This window comes from Pinus tabuliformis, chromosome 1_1 (genome assembly GCF_031772625.1).
Source record: "Pinus tabuliformis cultivar Carrire ecotype Pingquan chromosome 1_1, CPIR1, whole genome shotgun sequence".
NCBI lineage: Eukaryota > Viridiplantae > Streptophyta > Pinopsida > Pinales > Pinaceae > Pinus > Pinus tabuliformis.
In genome coordinates, this window is record NC_142297.1 from 397031266 (window position 1) to 397053009 (window position 21744).

Genomic DNA, 21744 nt, shown 5'->3' on the forward strand with positions numbered 1-21744 from the left:
AAAAATAATGTAATTTATGCTTTCTTTTAGTGTCATGCATCATAATGCACATATGAATAATTATGATTTTATAGTAGTGTCATGCATCATGTAAGGGTTTTAATTCTTATAGCAAAAGATGCATCATAATGCACATATGAATAATTATGATTTTATAGTAGTGTCATGCATCATGTGAGGGCTTTAATTCTTATAGCAAAGGATTCTTGAAAGTTATATTTGTTTTATGGAGATTGTTTTATTCAAAGTTTTAAGTAGTTCTTAATGTTTCACCTATATTGGAGATTGCAATGATATTCATAAAGTAATATTATATTTTGGTTTTTTTAAAACCCATTGCAATTCTTTTAATGATTGGACTATTTACATTATAGAAAAGAAAAACATTTTCAATGTATTTGAAGAGTAGTGTCCATGACATGAAAGAGTAAATGTTCTTATTAAATCCTCTCCATATGATTCATATATAAAAGGTAAATAAATTTTATTAAATTTTATGCCTATGGTTTTTATAAAGATTATAATATTGATGAATCAATACTATGATTTAATTATACCTAGAACTTTGATTTGCAAATAAGATTCTTAGTTTAAATTTTGCTTAACTTATCACAGTAAAAACTTGTAACATATAAAGTATATATAAAATTTAACATTATTTTTCATTTTTAAATGAAAAAAAGTTTATTTTAATTTGTTAATATTAAAATGTTAAAATGTATTAATCTTAAGAGTGAAATGTAATCCTTCTCTTTATTTAAATTCAATCTCTCATTATATTATAAAATTATATAATGTGTATTATATCTACAATGAATATCTATATATTAACTGAAATTTCTCATTATATTATATTTAATATTTTATGATTTTATCTTATAATATATTTTTATTTATTTAATTTTATTTTTATTATAATATTTTACTATTAAGATATATAGATTGATTTTTATTTTTTATTTATTTTTATTTTTTTAAGTTAAGACTAACCTAAGTACCCATGGGGATTTGAACCGATGACTTATTGCAAGGAGTGCCTTAACAACGCACCCATTCACCGTCAATCCAAAGCCCCGTGGGCCACATATATAGATATTTAATTATAATTATAATTATAATTAATATGTTTGACCATATCTTTATTATAATGATGAAGAAGAATTAGTGTTATGGATAAAAAAATTTGATTTAATTTATTTAATTATAATTATAATTAATATACTTGACCATATTTTCATTATAATGATGATGAAGAACAACTATATATTGAGACTAAATATCATTTAGTTATGTCTAAAAATATGGTTAAAATTTTTAAATTTGTAGTTATATGTTTCAGAAGATAATTTAGATTAAATATCATTTAGTTATGGCTAAAAAAATAGTTAAAACTCTTAAATTTTTAGTTATAGGTTTTAGAAGATAGTTTTGTTGATTTGAAAGGTTAAAAAGTTTTGGCAGGGTTACAAATATTTTGAAATTTAGATGTAAACTGAATATATGCCAAACAATCTAAGAGAAATTGCTTTACATCTTCAAACCTCTTAGTGTAAAAAAGGTGACAAACTGATGTTTTTTTTAGGAATTCACCATCATCTAGTTTTAGTATGGAGCTTATTTTTTTTTTTTCTATTTTAATAATGTTTATTTTCTTCTTTAAGCTACTCAAGGCAGATAAATGATTTTGATTTTCCATAATAGTATTTTTGATCACCTCCTTATAATATCGTAATTCCTCTTTTCCCTCTAACTCTTTATCATGCCACAAATTCTCCTAAATTTTGATGTAATAATATTTTTTAATATTATCCTTATTCTACATAATGATCTCATCCTTTTTCCTTGAATGGTCTAGCCAAGATTGGACATTTTTATGTTATCCCTGAGCCAAAAGTGGGTTTGCCTATAGTTTGAAGTAATTTTAGGAAAATTATTCTCTTCCATGTTGTTTAACCTCTTCTTATATATTAACTACGGTCATAGTTAAGCTATCAATGACAAGGATTTCTTCAATGAACAAATAAGGAATTTTTTTAGACTATAGGTTATAAATTAATGCATCCCCAAATCTCAAATCCATATAAAACATGGGTTACAAGAATCTCAAAGAGGATGTTTCTAATCCCATATCCAAAGATTTGTGTATTTACAAAATTGTTTTCAAGTCCATAAAAATATTTCCATCATCCATTTAATTTTTTCTCAATGCTATAATTCTAGTTGAGCTTGTGAAGGATATTGATTCTCAGATATTTGTATAAAGGAACTTCTGCCAAGTTGTTGTTATATATGGAAGTATGACATATGATTCTTTTGGAGTTCATTATTGTGACTTTCATTTTTTCAATATTAACACTCATAGCCATCTTGGAACAAAAAACTTAGAGGATTCTTAGTTTCTTGCCAAGATTTTCAAGATCACTTACAAAATAAAAATATCATGAACATAAAGAAAAAGAGTGCTAACTACACCAAATGGAATTGTGTCTGTAATGGTGTTTGTTGAATGGATGGACAAAATTGTAATTGATGTATAGGAAGTTATCACCCATACAAGTACACACTAGTGGTTAGAAATAGTTAGGAATAAAACACAAATTAGCAATGCAACATCCAATCATGAATAAATGAGGAAGAAAGCATACCAAAACAAGAAAAAAATGTAAAATGAAAAGAAAATACTCCTTTAATAAATGTGGATAGAGATAATGGTCAACAAAGAGACATAAAGGAGAAAGTTTGGATAGAATAGCTCTCTTCAACTCTTCAATGGAAGGTCGTCATTTCTCCTTTTGCAAGCTCTTTCTCCTCAAGAAATTGTATGTAGCTACAATGGTGGAGGATCACAATTTGCAAAGAAATGCAATCAACCTTGAGAGTTGTGGTGAATCTCAAATAGATTTTGGCAACAAGCCTTGCAATTATTCTCTTGTTGAAATGGTTCATCAAACGTAGTATTTATATGATTTCTCAAGGTATGCATGGTCTTGGTTCATTAAATGAGTCTTTATTCTTGTGTATCTTTTTCATAATTGAAGGGAGCGTGAAATCCTTTGGGGAATGCAAGGACTCCCCAATTGTGTGGGAATTAAGAGGAAAGTTATTCGAACCTTATACTTTGTATTGAACAAGATCTTCATGTTTTCTCGTATCACTTCTTACCATAGTTTTTAAAACCGAAACCGGTGACCAAACCGGTCCACCTAATGAAACGATTTACCGACCGGAACCATTCTAATTGGGACTGGTTTGGTCTAAATGAACCGGTTTTAGAAAAATACATTAAATAATTAATTTTTAATGAAACAAAACTATTTTTAAGATTTAAAACCATGATTCCAAGCCAACAGAGACAAGATATACAAAGTTTGCTCATTTATATACCATGTAAAGGTGAATATATCAAAATGGCATGGAGTGCAATACATATCATCAACAAAATAGCAAAATACATCAGCAATAAGGTTCTAAATGGCATATAAAGTCCAAAAATAATGTTGTCTATGAGGCCATTGGCCTACTACAAGTCTACAATGTACACATGATCAATCATCAAGTTCATCACCACTACTAGCCACACGATCATCATCAGGAGCTATATAGACATCATTTGGTCCAGAGTTTGAGGATGCCTCAGCCTGATCTGCAACCTCAGTATCAATGCCACCAATAACAATAGAAGTGGACCTAATGGAAACACGAGTTTTTCGACCTACATGACTAGTGCGTTCCATTGGTTCTTTGCCTTTCCTTGATGCCGCTATTGATCCTGATTCTGATGCCGCCACATAATCTGCTTCATCCCTCGCTAAAGCCATGTCGATATCAAAATCAGCCTCAAACATAGGTTCTTCAGTGTCCTCCACCCATTCTGATTTTGGATCAATATCGTCCAACACATTGGGATCTAGATCAGGAGTTTTGCTCATCATTTGGAGCTCCGGTTGCATTTATTGTTTACCCCCAAACCATGAAATCCTGAAAACCATTAAGTCTACTGAATTTTGAGTGAAATCTAAAATTCTAGTTTCTCGATATGAAATCCAATGAGGTCGAAACCACTCTCAAACATCTTGAGTCACTTCATGGTAATGTTAAAAATTTAAGTAAAAGGATGAAAATAAAAATTAAAGGAAATGTCACTTTTACTTTAAGAATTTAAAATTACCATTAATTACCAACATTGTTAGGGTTGAAATGTGTCAGGAAAATGAGAGGGTAGGCATGTTTTCCTTGGAGGGACTAGTTTTGGAGGAAAACAACCCCAAATTTCCCTCAAAATAGCTTCAAAACTCACAAAAATGCATTTTCTGGGGGTTATACTTGCCCTGGCAATAAACCAGCTGGTTTAGGACAAAATCAGCCAGTTTGACCATAAACCGGCCGGTTAGGACTGGTTAGCTCCAATTTTGGGCCAAACAAGGTGTCTGACTGGGTTTTTTGACAGGTTCCAACCGGTGGGCCTGCTAACCGGACGGTTAGACCAGTAACCGGTTAGTTGGGCTGGTTTTGAATACTATGCTTCTTACTAAAGAATCACTTTTTATGAATACATGTGATTGTTGAAGAGACAATCATGAAAACCACAAAACTCAAATGGTGACTATGCATGAATTGAAAAAGACCCATTTTGTAATGCTAAATTAGCTACTTGTGGGTTGTCAGTGAATTTCCTTAGCGAACCATTATCTTGTTGAATGAATGATGCTTTCTAGTGACCATGTATATAGTTGTGTAACCAATTTTTAGGTGATAGCAGTTGCCACCTAATGTCTGAGGTTATGAGTAGACATATAGCCAAAATACATCTTTGTTTTCTTTCATGCAACTTGATTAGAAAGTTTTTGTGTGAGAGAGAGACCCATGAGAAAGGGATGTCCAGTAAAGAATGAGAACAATACACCTAAAATACATATATCCTACTAAGAAGTATTTACAATCGAAATGAGACAAGCATGTCCCATGCTCATAATCATGACTTTGATAACAATGGTTATAACAATGGACTAGAGTGGCCCTTTCAAAAATGCTGAAAGGAAGGGAAATGACACTAACTCAATAGAAAAGTCTACCTCCCTATGAGGTGCCAACTCTGAAATGTCTTCAGGAAATACATCCTTGAACTGTTGTAAAACTGGGTACAAGCTCAACACATTTGCATCCTCAACTTCCTTACCTTTGTCACTAGAAATGTGCACTACAAATAACACACATCCTTTCCTACGACTATGTTTTTCTTGCATAATTGTCACCATCCTAACTGATGTGGCTTTCTTCTTTCCCTGCCTTGGTTCCCCGTCATCCACACACTCAATTTCTTTGTCATAGCAATCCACCTTGGTTCTATGAAGATACAATCAATCCATGCCCAACAACATATTGTATGATCCTAATGGTAATATATTCAAATAGGTTGTAGTAGGCATACCATTCAAATCAAATACACAAGCTCTTACCCAATGGTGCACTTGCTTCTTTGTACCTATAGCCAACTACATTAACCAAGATTTTGCATGTAATTGTTCACTCAAACCACACTTATCCACCAAGTCAGGACTAACATAGCTATAATTAGATCTAGGATTGTTAGTCCCCTAATTTGCATCCTTTTTTACCATTTTTCTCTGCCCAAATCATAACCATTTACCCCTGTTTTACCTATCTTATGCACCCTCATCTTGCACTAGTGCAAGAACGATGACACATTTTGCATTAACTTCATATTTTACATATTCTAACTTAACTTAACATTTATTAACTATTTATTACGTGATTTCTTGCTTATAATTACTTTTGTAACTTATCGATACCTCCTATGTTATTTAATAGTTAAATTCTCACCTTGACTGCTGATCTTAGTGCAGATCGGATCTCGCACCAGTGCCAGCGTCATGAATCTTGGCAGCAAATCCGGATCTCTTTGATTGTCGCCTAATTTTGCACCACTTTAGCCACTAACAACATAACATATTTGAAGGCAGCCGAGTCCCAGTTTTGACAGCAAGGCAATCTGGAGTAGTTGAGATCGGACTAGGAGGAATGAATAGCTGGAGATAGCCACGGCCTGTTCTGTTAAAATGCCTAATTTTGAAGGCCGAAAGCTTATTTTGCAATCAGTTATGTAATTTGTTGTAACGAAAGCCTATTCTGCAATCGGCTATGTAACAAGTTAAACGATCCTTTTGGCCTTTGGCCAAGGATCTATATAAGGAGAAATGTAAATAGGATGAAATGCTTAATGGTTGATAGAGTTGTATAGAACAGAGATAGAACCAGGAAGGCAGTAACAAGCTTGTCTTTTGTTATCGCCCAAATCTGGGTTGGATATGTAATCACACATGTATTTGCCTTGGTGATTTAATAAGAAAGGGAGCTCCGCCTTACGCTTCATGAATCTTATTTTTTATGTTTAACAGTTGATGAATTGATACAGTACTGAGTAGCGTTTCCATTTGAAAGGGAAACACGCTGGTTGGCTAGGGCCCAGCCAACCCAGCACGTTCTCCCTCTTTTCTGTTCTTGTAATTTATGTTTTTGAACTACCAAGTGTGATTTAATTTATAGCATTTGAATTTCTGTTTGAGTGAAAGCAAATCTGTAGCGTGAAGTAGTTAAATTTCCTTTTCTGCATCTGATTTTGAATTGGTTTTCCCTGCCTGGTTCGAGCAGGAGAAATTACCTGTATCAGTGCATGTTGGTGTGCTATTCATTTTTTTCACGTTTGGTTTGGTTTTCCCCGCCTGGTCCGAGAAGGAGAAATTACCTACACCAGTGTACGTTGGTGTGCTATTCACTTTCTGCACGTTTGGTTTGGTTTCCCCCACTTGGTCCAAGCAGAAAAAATGTTCCCGCACCAGTTAGATAGTGTGATGCAATAAGCCTCTTTAGTTTACTTCTAACAGCTTTCTTGCTTTCATTAACATTTCATAACAGGATAAATTAAAAAGATTTTTTCTTTATTTCTGCAGACATTCATATTTTTGATATGCAATTTGGTTTCATAACACTTGCAGTAATTAAGCATTAGTTTCAAGAATTACAAGTTAAAGTGCAAGAAGCTTTGATCGAGTACAAGAACTAGTTTCTTGGTACTAGATCTGAGTGCTTTGGACTTGAGAAAGTTCAAGCCCTTGCACAAAGAAAAGCACTTTTAGTACAAACTTCATTTTACACCTTCTGTATAAATTGTTTTTCCTGCACTAGTGCAAGCAGATTGCACTAGTGTGAGATTGATTCTTGTGAGAAGGACATCTTTACATAAGCAGGTTTGAATGGCCCATCTGTTGAGGACTGCTAAGGTGTCTTTGCTAAAGAAAACACATTCTCAGTAATTAATCAATAGTCAGCTAGAGTAATTGCCTTCTTTTATTTTTGAATCTCTTTTGCAAGTACATTTCTTCTTGTTCTAGCCTTAGGTTATTTTGATGGTTCGAGTTGCCTTTTTTCTCTATACTTTGATTCTACAATTTTTCCTTTAAAAGAAGTAGGAGTTGATATTAGAAACATTCATACCATCTTTGGCATTGCCTGTGCTTCATCTCTAAGTTTACGAATCCCCCGGGTTGACAATTTAAGTGTTGAGGAGTTTACTTAAGTGTAATTCCTACACCCAACTTTTTGGCACCATTGTTGGGGAGGTGATTTGATTTGATAAGAATTTTCTTATTGTACAATAGAGGTAATTTTTTCTTTCAGTATTGTTTTGGAAAGGTTTTTATTTTGAAGGAATTTTATTGTTGTTAATTGATTTATGACAGCCTTTTTTATTAGAAATTACTTCCTTTTCCTTTTCTTTTTTTTTGAAATGAAAGCCTAGGAAAGGTAAGGGTTCAAAGCCCAGTAAGGGCCAAAAGAATTTTGAAAACAAATCTCATATTAGGTCTCCTTCTGTGAGCAGGAATCCCAATCAAACCCATCACACAGGAACAATCCACCTAGATTCTGGTGACAACAACTTAGGTGTGGTTCAGCCTGTCGAGAGTAATAAAGAGACAATGGCAGATCATGAAAATTATGCAGAAGGGTCTGGTGAAAACCAGGACCAGGTAAGTGGAGAACAATCCACTTTTTTGTTTCCAATTGTGGATCCTGATACTATGGCACATATGAAGAATATTCCACCATCAGCTCTCCCCCATTTCCATGGTAAAGTTCATGAAGACCCTAACTCTTTTCTATTCAAGTTCAATATTTTGCGTAGAAGTTATGATTATTCAACTAACGCTCAGAAGTTAAGATTATTTCCTGCTACCCTTAAGGACTCAGCGCTGCACTAGTTCATGGGGCTAAGAGGAAACTCTATAACCTCTTAGGAACAAATGAAGAGAGTGTTTTTGTCTAAATATCAGGAATATTACAAAACTCGAGACATGCAGGATGAAATTTTTACAATCATATAGGATGATGATGAAACTCTTGAAGGTTACTTAGAAAGATTTCTGTATATTCTACAAAGGTCGAAACTTAAGCTTGATTCCAACACTATTAGAACCTTGTTCTTAAGAGGACTTACTGATAATGTTAGAAATAATCTAAATCTGCTAGGACAAGGTGATATCTCTCAGCAAAATTTCGATCAAATTTGTGAATTATGCAGGAAATTTTCCAGAAAGCAGTATAGATTTGGTAGAGGAACTCGAAATAGAAATAGAAAAACTGAGTCTACCAATGCTATGATTATTGGACTAGAAAATAAAATGGAAAACATGAAAATTGATATAATGAATGTTGTTTCTAAATAGTTGGACTCTTTAAAATTTCAGCAAAAACTTATAAAGGAACAACAGTCACTATGTATTTTCTATCCTAAATGTAGAGATAAGCATCCGCCTAAAGAGTCTCCTCTTAATTTAAAAGAAACTAATAAGTGTGCTATTTGTTCAGAAGACCATATCACAAAAAAATGTCCCTCCATACCAGGACTTAAAGTTGTATTCATAGGGGGACAGCCTAAAGCTGAATAATTGAATGCTATGGGAGCAAGAAGAAATTGGCCTGACGTAGGTGCAGGTATGGCTCCTGAATTTTCGCCACACTATTTTGGTTATAATTCACATGCATATTCTTATCCTAACACTAATCAACAATGGTAGTATGGAAATGAATATCAGAATGGGCAACCTTCTCAACCATGGCAGCAAGGTTGGAGAGGGCCAACTCATTCACCATATTCCTACCAACCACCTATGTAGTCATATCCTCATACAAAAAATTCAATGCCGCAACTTCCGAGTCAGACTAATCCACCATTGCCTTTACCTCCACCCTTTCGACCTCCTCAATTGCCTGCTCAACCTATGCCTAATCCTAAAAATAAAAAAAACATTGCAAATGATTTATGTAAAAAACTCACCTTTATCATTTGAGTACCAGTCTATTCCAGTTGGGGTTCATGATATCCAGTTAAGGTTGGGAAGGACTGTAACATCAGAAAATCAGAACCGACCCACAGTGATTGTTGAAGAGAAAGGAGAAGAGGAAACTCCTAACCATTCTCCAAAATCATTCACCAAGCAACCCTTACCCTCTGGATCCTTGCCACCTTCTTCCAACCAGCCTCCCTTCCCAGAGAGGCTAGTGATGGAAAGAAATGAGCCTATTTATGATACTAGCTTGGCATTAGAGCTTCAGAGTCTTTTCATTAAGATACCTTTGCTTCAAGCCATCAAAGAGATCCCTATTTGCACTAAGATTATTAAGGAACATTGTCTCAAGAAACCCAGGAGGAAGAAATTGGAAGCCCAAACCATTCAATTTGTTGGTAGGGCAGCAAAGTTAATGACAGGATGTGTATCTATGGAAAAATATATTGATCCTGGAAACCTTGTTGTCTCAGTTCAGATTGGTAATGTCCTTGTCTCTAATGTTCTTATGGACCTGGGGGTAGCCATTAATGTCGTGACTAAGCAAACCGTGGATCAACTTCGGTTAACCCATCTTCGCCCTACTCCCATTGTGCTTGATTTATTATATAGATCTAAAATTAAGCCAGAAGGAGTATTGGATGATGTGATCATCTCATTAGATTCTTGGGAATATCCCGTTGATTTCATTGTGCTTCAGCCAAAGAACCCAGTAGGAGGACATCCTTTGATCTTGGGTCGACCATGGCTTGCTGTAGAAATTTTGAATAATATGACACTTATTCACAGAGATTATCCCGATTATACACTATTGCGGAATACATGCACAATACATAATCTCCTCTACCTTGATCATCAATTTAGCAGCATTAAAATCAATGAAACATCAATCGCATGCACACATTAACACAGTATGTAACTCGGGGAAAGCATACAACTGAAAACCCCACACTATCTGTATATTATAATGATAGAGAACATGTAACAATACATAGTACAATACTCCTCACAAGTACTCAATACTATCTCCATCTGTTACACACAAACTAGCTCAAATATGATGCCTCAAATCTCCTCCACTGTTTGCCTGCCTCCACTGCGCAATCTTGCAAGAGAATCAATCACTGTGTGAAATCGAATTCCTTTGGTTATACTACGCAAGCCTCATGGGAAATCTCCATCTATGCATGTGCAGATCTCATGCACAATTATAGTCACAACTGATAGCAATCTCAACCTCTAACACCTGTCTCCATTGAACTGTACATGCACTGAGTTAACTGATGTATTCTTTAGTTGCTTTATGAGTTAATAATTAGTGAATTAATTAATATTTAATTCACACAACTCATCACTAGTGTATTCTTTAGTTAGACTAAAATACAACTAGTTCAACCAAGTCAAACTGAACACAACTCCATCAACTCCACAATCAACTCCACCGAAACTCAACCACATGAGTTCTAACTGAAGTCCTGTATGCAATAGCTCAACTGACCCACAAAGAAAGTGTATTTCCTTCTGATAGCTGCATGTGCCACATCTATAGCTCAAACTGAAGTGCTCCAAGAGGATAAGATAATGTTTATAGTCCAAATATTATTATGAGACAATAATATTCGACTGTTCTATTTTTAGCCTGGCAGTTCTAAGGTAGTTAATCTTTCTAGCTTCTCCTTTTCCCCTTCGGTTTTCAGTGTTTTAGGAAAAGGTCTAAACTTTTCCCTTGCCCCTAGAAAAATCCCGGTGGAGGACATTATTTGCGATGTGGAATTCGGGATTAGAGATCTTCCGGATAATATCAAGGACACCATTAGACAGGATTGTGCTGTCGTCCTTAGGAAGGCTAAGCCCCCTCGGAGGAACCTCAGCAGTGAGGAAGCCTCCACCCTAAAATCCTTAAATCTGAATGAAGATATTGTGGTTCTGAAGGCGGACAAAGGAGGAGCTACGGTCATCCTTAACAAGGATGATTACCGGAGGAAGATGCTAGATCATCTCCACAATAGTGGCAGTTATAAAAAACTGCCCAAGAACCCTCTGAAGAAGATTTCTAGGACTGTGGCTCTCGCCATTAAATCTAATAATTCAGTGAGTTCCCTGTGCCACAAGCTCATTGAAAGTAATCCCATTACTCCTAGGATCTATGGGTTACCGAAGATTCACAAGGAAGGGGCCCCTCTGAGGCCTATCGTCAACACCATTGGTGGTCCGACCTATCTTCTGGCTAAGTTCCTTGCCCTTAAGCTTAAGCCCTTGGTTGGCCGCACTGAGTCCTTCGTGAAAGACTCTGCTTCCTTCATTAATGAGCTGAAGGATATTAAGCTTAGCCCTGAAGACATTCTCGTCAGCTTTGATGTGGTCTCCCTTTATACTTGCATCCCTATAAAGGAGGCCTTGGAAGTGATATATCGCTTAACAGATCCCGACACCGCGCATTTGGTGGAGATCTGTCTCACTTCCACATTCTTCTATTTCGAGGGTGAATTCTTTGAGCAGACTTATGGTGTTGCCATGGGTTCCCCTCTTTCCCCTATTGTGGCAAATATTTTTATGGAATATTTCGAAGCCAAAGCTTTATCCTCAGCTTGTCTTCTTCCTAAGCTTTGGAAAAGGTATGTGGATGACACTAATGTCATCTGGCCCCATGGCCCTGAGGAGCTGGATCATTTCTTTAATCACCTCAACAGCCGATCCTCGGCCATCAAGTTCACCATGGAAAAAGAGGTCAATGGTTGCCTCCCTTTCCTGGATATTCTTTTATCTCAGAATAAGGATGGCTTTCTCTCCCATTCTGTGTTCCGTAAGAAAATGCATACTAAGCAGTATCTTCATGCTGATTCCCATCATTTCCCTGCTCAAAAGTTGGGTGTTCTTAACACCCTCGCTACTCGTGCCCTTAGGATCTCCGATTGTGAGAGCTTTGATAAGGAAAGATTCCATCTCCTTAATGTCTTTGTGAAGAATGGATATAGCAGGCGCCTGGGTCAGAAGGCTTTCCAGAGAGCCTCAAAAAACACTTTAATTAAGAAAGAGCCAAAAGAGCGTCGTCCAGGTGTCCACCTTCCCTATGTTCAAGGAACCACGGACAAGATTGCTCGGTTCCTTAAAAGGTATGATATTCCCTCAACCTTTAGGCCCCTCAACACCATTCGCAATTCCCTCCGATCGGTGAAATATCCCATTAACCCTAAGGACATGAAGGGTGTCTACTTGATCCCTTGTTCTTGTGGGACCCCCTATATTGGAGAAATAGGACGCTCTATCCATCAAAGGATCTGTGAGCATGCAGCCGACCTAAGACATGGGAGATCCAAGTCTTCAGCATTAGCAGAGCATGTGGAAAAGACCAAGCATCAGGTGTGTATTGAGGAGACCAAGGTTGTTGCCAAAGTCGCTCAGTTTCACCATCGTAAATTAAGGGAAGCTATTGAGATTGGGAAGAGGCTGAGCAATCTCAATAGAGATGATGGTTGGAAAATCAGTAGGTGATGGATTCCAACACTTTCTTCTTAGTCATTTTTTCTGCCCCCTCCAATTTTATTTTTTTATTTTTATTTTTATTTTTTTATTTTTTATTTTTTAATTTTTAATTTTAATAATTTTTATTTTTTATTTTTTTTAAGCATCTTAATATTATAATATATATAATATTAGCAATAAATAATTAAATAAATTACCTTTTTAAACTACCTTACATTATTTATTTTAACTTAATTTATTTATTAGTTAATTAATTAATTTTTTTTTTTTAATAAATATATTATTAAATTACTTTTTTAAATTATATATATATGTATATCTCTGATTATTATTAAATAAATTATTTAATTACTTTCTCAACCTATGATATATATATATATATATATATATATATATATATATATAATAATAATAATAATTATTATTATTAAATAATTTAAATATATAAATAAATTACCTTTTAAATCTAACCATTAATCTTAACTTTTACCTTAATAACCTAATATTATAACTCTAATTATAGAATATATATATATATATATATATATATAATTGTTCATAAATAAGTTAAATAAATAAATAATTACATCTTTAACCTTAAAATTATTTTATTTTTATATTTTAACTAACTTCCATAAAAACAAACTAACCATTAAATTATTATTGAATAAAAAGACTAGTCAACCTTATATTACGATTTTAATTAATATATATATATGTGTGTGTGTGTGTGTGTGTATAATACCAATAATAATTATTTAATAATTTGATTAAATAAATAAATTATCGTTTCAAATCAACCATTGAAATTATTAATCCTAACTTTTACCTTAATAACCTAATATATATATATATATATATAACTTTTAATTTAAATAAATAAATAAATTCCCTTTTAAAACCAACCATTTTACCTAATTTAACTTATTTCCATAAGATAAATAATAATTAGAATAATAATATTAAATTAATAAATAAGAATTTGACCTGGGTCCTAAGGTCAAAATTAGCCGTTAGTCAATTTAGCCGTTGGAGACTCTGCTCAGACTATTTATCATGCTAAGTTGGATCCGTTTCTTCAACTTGTCCTGACGATGAACCACACTAGTTGGTTCGAAACGCGTCGACAAATGTATGTCTACATGTGATTTACGCCGAAGTTATTCTTTCAAATATTATGGATCACAGAAGCCTCAATTCTACTAAAAATAGAAACCGCCCATATGTCTAAAAATAGAATTCCATCTATTTTTACCGACATGACCAATCATCCATAAATAGCATCCTGCAACTCATAGACCATGATCCATATGTCTAAAAATAGACATAGTCTAAAAATAGACTTTGCGCCAAAAATAGCATGCTGGCCCACTTAGTGAAGGCGACTTCTTTCCACTAAGATCCATCATCTTGTTGCATTTTCAACACTCCCTCTCAACAAGATATGGGTTATCAGCAACCCCTATCCTGCGTCGGTAGTATTCGAATTTGCTCCTGGTGAGCGCCTTCGTCAAGATATCAACACCCTGATCCTTTGTTGGAATGTATGAAAGTAACATGATTCTCCACTGCACACAATCTCTGATATGATGGTACCTGATGTCAATGTGCTTAGATCTATCATGAAATACAGGATTAGTCGAGAGTTTAATGCAACTCTAGTTATCACAGTAAATCACAGTAGGCTCCAAGTAAGAACCGAACAAGTTGACCAGGATCTTCCTCATCCATATAGCCTCGCATGCAGCCAAACTTGCTGCCATATACTCGGCCTCTGCTGAACTGAGTGCCACAGATCTCTGCTTCCTGCTGTAACAAGAAATTGTTGTCGACTGGATATTGAACACCCTCCTGATGTGCTCTTTTTGTCCGTTGGGCTCCCTGCCTAATCTGCATCCGTGAAGCCACATAGCTTCACCTCATCCTCCTGTTTGTACCACAATCCATATCCCGATGTGCCTCTGAGATAACGCAATACATGCTTTCCTGCCTTCCAGAAGAGCTTGGTTGGCTTAACCATAGCTTGTGAAAGCTGGTTAATAGCATAGCATATATCGGGTCGTGTATTGACCAGATACATAAGAGACCCCACCAACTGTCGATAAACAGTGGCATCCACTTCTTCTGCTGAAGTGGCATTCTCCTTCCTCCAACCTCCAGGAAGAGGAGTATCAACAGGCTTGCAGCCATGCATGTTGAACTTCTCCAGTATCTCCCGAGCATACTTACCCTGAGAAACAAATAGTTCATCACTGCGCTGCCAGATTTCCAATCCCAGGAAATAATGAAGGAGGCCCAAGTCCTTCATCTCAAACTCCTTAGCAAGATCATCCTTGCATGAAGGTATCAACAACTCATCACCTGTTAGAATTAAATCATCTACATAAAGTACAATCATAAGCAACTTACCCTCCACCACAATCTGGTATAGGTTGGGATCCACCTCACTCTTGGAGAATCCAAGTCCGATGAAATAATTGGCTATCCGTGTGTACCAAGCACGTGGTGCTTGTTTCAACCCATACAATGCTCTCTTGAGCCTGCACACATGCAACTCGCTGCTAAAGATCTCGAAACCTTTGGGCTGTTCTATGTACACCTCCTCCTCAATGATTCCGTTGAGGAACGCAGTCTTCACATCCATCTAATGAATGTGCCATCCCATCTGCGTTGAGAGAGCAAGAATCGTCCGTATGGAATAATACCTTGCGACAGGTGCAAAGGTCTCCTCATAATCGATCCCCTCTATTTTTGAAAAACCTCTGGCAACAAATCTTTCCTTGTACTTCTCCACACTCCCGTTAGCTGCCTGCTTAACTTTGTAGATCCATCTCGAACCCACCACTGATTTCCCTTCCAGTCTTGGGACAACCTCCCATGCATTGTTTCTGACAATCGAATCATACTCTTCCACCATGGCATCTACCCATGCGGGATCCTCCACAGCTTCCTCGAAATAGGATGGCTCAGTCACAACACATTTGCTCATAAGAGCCATGTATCCAGCTGGCAACAAATCTTTCCTTGTACTTCTCCACACTCCCGTTAGCTGCCTGCTTAACTTTGTAGATCCATCTCGAACCCACCACTGATTTCCCTTCCAGTCTTGGGACAACCTCCCATGCATTGTTTCTGACAATCGAATCATACTCTTCCACCATGGCATCTACCCATGCGGGATCCTCCACAGCTTCCTCGAAATAGGATGGCTCAGTCACAACACATTTGCTCATAAGAGCCATGTATCCAGTGTACCGATCAGGTGATTGTCTCTGCCTGCGTTGGGCTGTAGGTGGTCCTATAACTTTCTCTGCATCTTGAACCAATCGCTCAGCTTCTGTCAAGCGCTTTCGCCCTCTGATGGTTGGCGTTGCATGAGTGGTCTCTTCCACTCCATGAAATTCATCCTGTGGCTGATCCACGTCCTGAAGCTCATCCTTAGGAACTAATAGCTCCTCATCTGCATGCAAGTGTGGCTCCCTCTCAAGCGAACACTTCATGGCTTTCTCCTCCTGAAATTTTATATCCCGTCGCACAATAGTCTTGCCACTGTCTGGAAAATACACACGATAGTTGTGGGGCGTATCAGTGTACCCCACAAATATCCCAACCTCTGCAGTCAGCTCCAACTTATTCTTGGCATCCTTCGTCACATTCATGTAAATGTTAGCACCAAAAATCCTCAAATGAGAAAGATCAGGCTTCTTACCAGAATCAGCCTCCTCGGGTGTACTCATGCCAAGTATCCTGTGAGGACAACGGTTCTGCACATATACTGCAGTATTGCATGCTTCCGCCCACAAGTGAAGGGGTAGGCCCTAATCATGCAACATCGCCTGTGCAACACCCACGATCGTTCTGTTCTTCTGCTCAACAACCTCGTTCTGTTGTGGGTTATGGGGAGCTATGAGCTCTCTTCGAATCCCTTCTGCACTGCAGAAATCCTTGAACTCGCCAGAGATGTATTCACCACCATTGTCACTCCTAAGAGCCTTCACCTTCTTCCTCAACTCCTTCTCGACCAGTGCTTTGAACTCATAGAACTTTGAGTATGTCTCACTCTTCTTCTGCTTGAAGAAGATCTAGCACTTATGAGAGAAATCATCAACAAAGATCACATAATACCTATGTTTTGCTATCGAAGCTACTGAGAAAGGTCCACACATGTCTGTGTGAATTCTATCAAGGATCGTCGTGGTGCAACTATCCTTCTCGTGAAAGGTGGCTTTCACAAACTTTCCCAAAGTACACCCCTTGCACTGATCTGACTGCGCAAGAGTGCCTTTAGGAAACCCAGTAGTGATCTACTGCAGTATCTTCAAGGATCCATGGTGAAGGTGACCCAATCTCATGTGCCACAACTCGCCATCATTCCGGCTCACCAATCCTTCTGCCTTGCATTCCATTGTTGCACAACCATTTACATGCAACTGATAGAGGTTCCTGACTCGAACCCCTATCTTCCGGGTTTCTCCAGTTGTCTTACTGCACAGGAAAGCCTTTCCCTCGCTGAAAACAACATCATATCCCTTGTCTTCTAACATTGCCACAGAGATAAGATTCTTCTTCAATCTTGGAAAGTGCATCACTTCCTTCAATACGAAGGGTTTACCAGACTCCCTCTTAAAGGAAATGGTACCGATACCGGTTGCACTGTATCTACCATCATCTCCCATCTCGATGTGCACTCCAAAATCTTTCTCCTCCAGATCAGAAAACAAATCTCGATCTCCTATCATGTGAAAAGACGCACCACTGTCCAAGAACCATGTCGATCCCATCACACTTGAAACCAAGCATGCGATCAATGAAAAATCAAGCTCAAACTGCGAGGCTAGAGCCTCTCCTGCTGCAGATCCAGCAGCTTGCTTGTTCTTCTTCTTTTGCGGAAAATTTGTGGCATAGTGTCCGTGCTGGTGACAGTGAAAGCACTTCACCTTGGACATGTCCTGCTTCTTACCTTTCACACCGGATTGAGAAGCTTTCTTATTCTTCCCCTTCTTTGCATTGGCAACCAAAGCGCAATTTTCTTCATCAGTTCCCTTTGATGAAGATCCGTCCTTGGTATTTCGCCTGATCTCCTCGTGCACAAGATCTGACCAAAGTCTCTCCCATCCTGGAAATTTCTCCCGACCATTGACAGAGTTCTGATAGGAATGCCAACTCTTCGGAAGACCAAGGAGAGCCAAGCTCACCAAGTCCTCATCATCGACAGTCACCCCCACACTTCCTAGCTCATCCCTGCATTGAGTGAACTTCGTGAGATACTTGGGCATACTACTCCCTTCTTGCATTTAATGTTTCTGAGTTTATTCTTGAGCGCCAGCTTCCTCTGATCGCTCTTGCTTTGGAATAGATCTTTCAACGCTTTCCACATCAAGTATGGAGAAGCCTTTCCATGCAGGCTAGACACAATGTGATCCTTCATTCCCTCCAACAGAATCCTTCGACACTTTGTTGTCTTCTTTTTCCAAGCATCAACTTGCGCAATATCAGTAGGCTTTGGGACATGAGCCTCTATGAACTCCTTCAGCCTGTTATCATCTAACACTACCTCCATCCTGTCCTTCCATGCAATAAGTTTGAGCTGCTCTCAAGAGCATACTCCAATCGCAATCTGTTGAAAGACATTGCCACGTTGATACCAACAAAACACTGCTGCAAATTCGAATTCCACCAGCTCCAAACTCAACCGCCTCTGATCTAGAATTCGTGAGAACAAAGTATTTCTCATACAGAGATTGACTGTATGGGCTTTTACCAGATATCTCACCTTCCAAAGGAAGGATGAATCCAGAGGCTACCTGGCCCGATTACAGACTCTGCCTGAAGAAATAAAATGTAAACACTTTCTGAATAATAGATCTGATGATCAACAGCTCTGATACCATGTAGAAATTTTGAATAATATGACACTTATTCACACAGATTATCTCGATTATACACTATTGCGGAATACATGCACAATACATAATCTCCTCTACGTTGATCATCAATTTAGCAGCATTAAAATCAATGAAACATTAATCGCATGCACACATTAACACAGTATGTAACCCGGGGAAAGCATATAGCTGAAAACCCCACACTATTTGTATATTATAATGATAGAGAACATGTAACAATACATAGTATAATACTCCTCACAAGTACTCAGTACTATCTCCACTTGTTACACACAAACTAGCTCAGATCTGATGCCTCAAATCTCCTCCACTGTTTGCTTGCCTCCACTGCGCAATCCTGCTAGAGAATCAATCACTCTGTGAAATTGAATTCCTTTGGTTATACTACGCAAGCCTCATGGGCAATCTCCATCCATGCATGTGCAGATCTCATGCACAACTATAGTCACAACTGATAGCAATCTCAACCTCTAACACCTGTCTCCATTGAACTGTACATGCATTGAGTTAACTGATGTATTCTTTAGTTGCTTTATGAGTTAATAATTAGTGAATTAATTAATATATTATTCACACAACTCATCACTAGTGTATTCTTTAGTTAGACTAAAATACAACTAGTTCAACCAAGTCAAACTGAACACAACTCCATCAACTCCACAATCAACTCCACCGAAACTCAACCACATGAGTTCTAACTGAAGTCCTGCATGCAATAGCTCAACTGACCCACAAAGAAAGCACATTTCCTTCTGACAGCTGCATGTGCCACATCTGTAGCTCAAACTGAAGTGCTCCAAGAGGATAAGATAATGTTTATAGTCCAAATATTATTATGAGACAATAATATTCGACTATTCTATTTTTAGCCTGGCAGTCTAAAAATAGAAACCGCCCATATGTCTAAAAATAGAAGTCCATCTATTTTTACCGACATGACTAATCATCCACAAATAGCATCCTGCAACTCATAGACCATGATCCATATGTCTAAAAATAGACTTTGCGCCAAAAATAGCCTACGGGCCCACTTAGTGAAGGCAACTTCTTTCCACTAAGCTCCATCATCTTGTTGCATTCTCAACACTTGCTGCCGCTGATGCATATATTGGATGTCGTTCTAGTGATATGCATATTTCACATGGAGACTCTAGGAAGAAAGTTACCTTATATCCCCTTGCCAGATCAATTCAGGACCTTCGATATACTTTGTGGTTTGATCAAAGTAGTGATGACGAGACTCAGCCCATCTCCCTTATCCATCGTTATACTGGGTCTTCACAAGAAGATGAGATTCAAGACTTCCTGAATAATCTAGACACTATGCCTAATTTTGAGCCATTGAGCCAAATTTTCAGCCTAGATTTTCAAGATGATCATGATCCCCATTCTTCTGTACCGCTGCATTTGACCACTCCCTTGAGTACTCCCAAGCCTGATACTACTCTTGTTGAGATTAGCCCTGGTAAATCCTTGTATATTAGTTCAGATTTGGACTCATCTCAGCAAGAGAAGCTTGTGAATTTGTTGCGAAACCATCTTAGTGCCTTTGCATGGGGTTATGAAGATATGAAGGGTATCCCTCCTGAAACTTGCACACATCATATCTATATTCAGGAAGGAGCCCGACTTGTCTGACAACCCCAAAGGCGAATGAATCCAGCTCTAAGAGATATTGTGAAAGAAGAAGTACAGAAACTCTTGGATGCCGGTTTTATCTATCCTATTTCTGACAGTTAGTGGGTCTCTCCATTAATGCTAGTACCTAAGAAAGACGAAAGATGGCGTCTTTGAATTGATTATCAAGAATTAAAAAAAGCCACTCTCAAAGATTATTTCCCTCTCCCATTCATTGACCAGGTGCTTGATACCCTTGCAGGAAAGAATTACTTTTCTTTTTTGGATGGCTTCAGTGGTTATAACCAGATACAGATTGCACCTGAAGATCAGGATAAAACTATTTTTACATGTCCATGGGGTACATTTGCTTATAGAGTGCTTCCCTTTGGCTTATGTAATGCCTCGACTACCTTTCAAAGGGAAATCTTGGCTATTTTTGCTGATTTGGAATTTGTGGAAATTTATATGGATGACATTTATGTGTTTGGTGATTCTTTTTAGAAAGCTCTTGAAAACTTGGAAAAAGTACTTCTTCGTTGTGAGGAAGCCCATCTCGCTTTGAGTGACAAGAAATGCAGATTGATGTGAAAAGCAAGGGTGGCACTTGGCCATTTTATTTCTATTAAAGGTATCCAGGTTGATCCAGCAAAAATTGAAATCATTCTTCATCTTCCTGCACCAAAAACTCAAAGGGAAGTAAGAGGATTTTTTAGGACATGTTGGTTACTATAGAAGATTCATTGAAAATTTTTCTAAGATAGCTGCTCCTATTTTCAGACTTCTAGCTAAGGATAGTGAATTTTCTTGGACTACAACTTGCCAACAATCTTTTGAAACATTGAAGGCAAAGTTAGTACGGGCACCAGTTTTGAGAGGTCCTAACTAGTCTCTGCCTTTTCATATTTCCTCTGATGATTTAGATTTGGCTATTGGCGCAGCTCTAGGACAAGAGGAAAATAAGAAATCCTATGCTATTTATTATATTAGTAAAAATTTGTCTTCTACTGAATTAAATTATACAATTACAGAGAAAGAGTTTTTAGCTATGGTTTTTGCAATTAATAAGTTCAAACACTATATTACAGGATATGAAGTATTTGTACATACTGGTCATTCTGCGATTAAATATTTGATGAACAAACCATTAACTAGTGGTAGAGTGACTAGGTGGTTACTATTATTGCAGGAGTTTAATATTACTATTGTTGATAGACCAAGAAAATCTAATGTTGTAGTGGATTTTCTTTCTAGATTAGATAATCCTGGTGAAACAAATCCTGTTAATGATGATTTTCCATATGAACATATTTTTGTTATGTCAACAGATTCTCTATGGTTTGCTTACATTGCTAATTATTTGGTTACTGGGAAAA